Source organism: Apus apus, chromosome Z (assembly GCF_020740795.1).
Source record: "Apus apus isolate bApuApu2 chromosome Z, bApuApu2.pri.cur, whole genome shotgun sequence".
NCBI lineage: Eukaryota > Metazoa > Chordata > Aves > Apodiformes > Apodidae > Apus > Apus apus.
Genome location: NC_067312.1, coordinates 51,094,744 through 51,100,252, shown reverse-complemented (window position 1 = coordinate 51,100,252; position 5,509 = coordinate 51,094,744).

The following is a 5,509-nucleotide window of genomic DNA, read 5'->3' as shown; positions in this document are numbered from 1 at the left end:
GGCGGGACGCGGGGCGGGGACGCGGCGGAGCGGCAGCTCCCTCCTCCAATCGCCTGGCCCCGCCGGCTGTGGGGCCCGCCCCGGCGGCGGCGCGGCCTGCCGGGCGCAGCAATCGGCTGGAGAGCTGCTGAGGGAAGGGGCCCCTGGGGTGATGGCGGGCGGCAGCCAATGGCGCTGCGGCCAGCCCGGGGCGTCACCGTGACGGCGGCGGGGAACGCGGCACGCCCGGAGCTGCGCGCTCGTCTCGGCCGCGGCTGAAGCGCGAGGCGGCAGGGCCCGGCCCGGCCCGGCCCGGCCCCCCCCCCCCGCTCGCCCGCCCTGCGGCTCCGCTCCGCCCCTGCCCGCGCTGAGCGGCGCGCACGCGGCCTGTCCCGCAGTTTCCCCCTCCTCGGCAAGTCCCAGAGCTGAGTGTGCAGCTCTCGGTTTCGTCTACATCTCGCTTCGCTTCACGCTCCTCATCCCCGCGTTAGTTTCGGTTGGGGCAGGGCGTGGAGGGCGCTGTGCGGCTGGCAGGCTCCGGAGAGAAGCACGAGGCCTCCCGCAGTGCCATTTCCATGAACTCCTGTTCCGTCACCGTCGGGGCTTCGGGCTGAAGTGATGAAGTGCTTGGAGATACTTAAGCCTCCCTCTGAGAATAGACAAGTACAGAAAACGTATCTAACTGCAGTCAAAACAGCAGGGCGAGGAATGAACCCAAAGAAAACGTCTCCGGGTTGGCATTCAGGGAGAACCCCGCCTGCGGCAGCCGGCAGAGGGTATCCCTGCCCGCTCCCTCGCAGCTGCAGGGCCGCTGCAGGCTGGGAGCTGCCGCCGCCTTTGTTTGCAGTTGGCAGGGAGTTCCAGCTGCGTTTCTCGCCGTCTCCCCTCTCGGCCGTCTCCTTGCCGGAGTTCCTGACCTCCCTCAGACCGCACTTCCGCGGCTGTTTCACCGAGCTGGCAGCATGTGGCGGGCCCAGCCTCCTCTGCAGGAGGGCTACGCTGCGGGGGGCTGAGCCGGTGGGAAAAAACGCGTCATGCAGTGAACGGTTTTCTGCTTTGGCTACCAGAACCAGCAAAACCAGCTGAGACAGTTATCACCACAAGAGAGAGAATAAGAATGGATGATCGGGAGGATGATGGGAGGGGAGCTGCACCACCCCAGAGTGGCTTAGTTATTTGTAGTAAATTCACACAATATATATAACTTAATGAAAGCACCAAAATGGAGAATATCACATTTTATGCTTCCCTCTGCTGCTCTGCGCCTGGCATTCCAACAGGCCTTGTACTGAGCCAGTTCCACTCCCCAGTTCAATTTTAAATCTTTTTAGAAGAAAAAGAGTAGTAGAAAAGAAAATAAAAAATAATTAGACAAATACAGTTAAGAAAAATACAGTTCAGATAAATTATGGCTCTGGCTGTGCTGCAAATTTAAGTGCTTTAATTTAAACTTTGTGTGCTTACAGGCTTATTTGAATAAAGAAAGGAGATAACAAAGACAGCAGCATGATGTTACCCTGAAGACATTATTGCTGTGATAGTTGAGATGATGGGTGGCTCACTTCAATATCGATTTAGCAGAGGAAGTGATGTCAAGCACTAATGATGTGATTCATATGGCTAGACAGAAGGACAAATGGAAAGGTCTTCATGCAAGTTAGTAAATCCCATTGCTTAGAGTTCCAGAGTTCAGTTTCTACTAGACAAGGTAGACACATGAGGTTCTGTAAAAGCTAGATAATGTGTACCCCTTTCAGGTATCAGGGTACTCTTCCTGCTTGCATGTTCCCCTGCTCTGCTACAATTACTTTTTTATTTTTATCTTGTTTGTGGGTGGGGGGTTTAATCCCTTCATGCAGATGCAGTACAAGGAACACCTACAACAGATAAGGAGAAAAACAAACTCCTGGAAAAGTTGCTTAACATAAGAGAAATGTGCAATTCAATAAAATAATGGAAATTGATAAGTAGTGCTCCCAAGCCCCCAGAGTAGGAGTGAGAAGAGGTGCATTTGAAAGTTTCTGCTCACAACACTTTTGAGACATTGCTGAAAGAATCTGGGTTATCCAGAGCAGAAATGTAAGAAAAAATGTGTTCATAAGTGGGATTTGGAATTGTGTGTCGTTTGGGTTTTTTTGTTTGTTTTGATTTTTTTGTTTGTTTGGGGTTTTTTGTGGTTTTATTTGGTTGTTGTTGTTTTTTTGTGGGGTTTTGTTTTGGTGTTTTTTTATGTTTTCTAATATCTTCGCTAATACAGTGTGCACTTTCACCCATTACCTCATGTAAAACAAGTTTAGTTAAAGCTGACACATTCTGGTTATAGTATTTCCCCAGCGATAAATCTGCACATAGGCCCCTCCAGGAAACCTGTGTGCACCAATGTGTTGAGGGCAAAGCTGGCAATGCCTCTTTTTCAAGCTGAAAGGGCATTAGGATAGTAGGAGGGCCAGGTATACCATAGAGATGTTTACCTAGTACCCACAACACATTAGAGCTCCAAGCAGCCTGCAGAATCACCCAGTGATGCAGTCAAACAGGTTTTTAATCTTTGCTTATCAGTCAGCCTTGGCAGTTTGTCAGAAAAGGCAATAATAGGATATTTGAAAAATAATATCTGTTGTCTCTTTGTACTGGGGTAAGGAGACAAGGCAGCAGAAAATTTATAAAGTGTAAGCCTTTTGTGCAGTTGTAAAGCAGTCTCAGAACAGGAGCTAGATTGCACAGGAAAAGAAAGAGTTAAGGGTAGAAAAAGTTTTGCTTGGAGAAGCCGACCAAAGTGGAGGATAGACTTGTATTCAATGGGAGGACACTCAGAAGACAAGAACCAGCCAAACCCAGAGCTCAAATGAACATATGTTTGCAGCTTATGTTAACCAGAATGAAGACTGAGGCAGAGGCTAGAGAGTGTAAAACCATGTGAGCTTTTGTAAGGCTTGCCTAGATCATCAGAAAAAGGCATTAAGTCAACTCAGCCCTTCAATAAATGGCTTCTGTACTAAAATCTGCAACAAAGCATAGATAATGGAGGTAGCAGGGGAGGGGGCTCAAAGTCACCAGCTTAACTTTCATAAGCAAGATGAGCTCAACACTCCAATTGGTCTATTGGGTCAAATTTCCATAAAACTACAAAGAGGCAATGCAAGCACTATTCCCCCGCGCTGCTCAGGTAGTTACAAGGCTTACCCAGGCCTGTATCTCAGGTGGACAGTGGATATACTATGTAACCAAATACTATATAACCCATTCTGAGAAACTTAAGTAGTTAAAATACTTTTAAGCAAGATTTAGGTACAGCAAATCACTCACAAAAAGTTAATGAAACTTCAGGCTTAAATCCAGGTTTGTCTCAGTTCTCTGATTGTTAAAGAAAGTTAGCCACAAAGATCTTCTGAAAATAACCTGGCAGGTTGTTTATTTTATTGTTTCTTTTTATTAAAATGAGAAGCAACATAGCAGGGGCTGCACGTGTAGTGATGCACAAGAAATTACAATAATGAGATGCATTCAGTGGAAGATTTGGATGAAGGATGGTAACTAAGCCCTGGTGAGGTTTTCTGAACCCTGCAGAGGAGGTAGGAAGCCTGTGGGAAAAGAAAAGTCAATGATCACGTTGTTACTTTATATTTAAAGAGCTGTGGTAAGCCCACAAGGAAAAATCTGCATTAGGCTTTTCCTAATGTTACAGTACTTTGCTCAAATAATTTTCTGATTTAAGACTTTGCAGGTAATGATTATATTAATGGTAATGCCGTATACATTGTTATACGTACAGGACAAGCATGCAGTAAAGCACAGCAGGTGCCACAGGGCTTGACTGCGTGGTTTGCTTAAGGCAACACTGAACTCATACAGGCTTATCCAGCTGATCCAGGTAACATATTTACACATCCCTTGGGCATAATCATCCACTCAAACTTCAAGTTGAGCAGATTGTTGGAGAAAGTATACATCTGTGCTAAAGCCAGAGGCTAAGCTTTAACTCTGGATGGATGATAAGAGTGGACCACCACTCAGGGTGAAAAGGCATATGTGGAAATAAAGAAGTCAGTGAGCACATACAGTCTTTAGGCCATCCTGATCCTGAAATCAGAAACTGATTAAAACATCAATATGGAGAACCAAAGATTAGTACTAATTTGCATTATTTGGAAAATAAAGTTAGAAAAAATAACCTAGGGCAGAAAACAGGAAAATGAATAATGGAGGACAATAAAAAGGAAATAACCCTGTTACATGTTATTTTCTTTTAGTTCCTTTTAGAATACAATCCTCAGCAGGCAGAATATGCAACCTGCCGGTCTGCATGTGGTGTAAGGATGCAATTCCTCTCACAGCCCAGCTGTGTTCTGCAGCCTGTGACTTCAGATGTCAGCACTGATATTTCATTATAATCTTCAGCTGGAGGTAGAGGAGCCTGGAAAAACTGGCTACTACTGCATGTACTTTGTTTCTGGCATCTAAGACACCACTATTTCAAAACTTGCAAGATGCATAGGCACTCATCTCTAGGTCCTCCATGGGACAGTCCTACTGCATTTTTCTGCTTCTCAGCATTTCCAGTGGAAGCTCCTTGAGCATGTCATACAGTCCTTCAGCCCTGCTCTATAGATTAGCTCCTTCAGGTCAGTATTCCTTCCATGTTCTCAGTTTCAGGCTTTTCTGGGAACATAAAAACACTACCCAAAATTGTGTTTTGTATTATGTTGGTATTTTCTGGTACCCTACCCTACCTTTGCTTCTATTTGCCTTTCCAGTTTGTTTCTTTAACAATCCATTTTTCTCTTGTTCTCTAACAAAGCACCATATACGAAACAGTTATGCATATTACTCCTGAAAGGATTAACTCCAGACATTGTAGTACACTGAAAACATTTGTCTAGCACAGATCAGCTGGGGGAGATTCTAGCACCACATTTAGAAGTATGTTTTTGAGTAAAAGAATGAAAATGCAAACAATTATTAAGAAAACTCCTCTGGAATTGAGTAGTTTTAAACATTTTTATTACGTTACTTTCTATAATAGTTTTGTGTCTTACCTCCTCTCCTCCTCAGTCCTCCAGTCTTACAGGTATGATGGAAAGAAACCAGAATTTTTAGAGAGAACTTAGGTGTGTAGTGTGGGGAGAGAAGGCATGGGAGAGAAAAACAAAAGCTAAAAGACCGGAGTAAGTTTCCATGGGGCTTCTTGCACTCCTGCAAAATGTGATCTGCATTTGCGGGTCTCTTTTCAGTTTGAGAATTGTTCATTTACAATTTAGCAGGTCCTGTAATTTCTCCACATCACAGCATACCTGGAAGCAAAGTCAGAGTCACACTGCTTTCTGCATCCTCTGGTCATGCTTACTTTATGATACCTTTAACCCTTAGGCACATCAGAATAGCAAAGCATTCTTGTAAGAGGATTGTTCCACAGCAATGTCTTTGTATTGGACAAAGCAAAAAAAAAAAAAAAAAGGGAATCTCACTGAATATTTGCTAATATTTTTAATATTGCTGTATCTTAAATTCAGGTATATAATTTTGTTCTGTC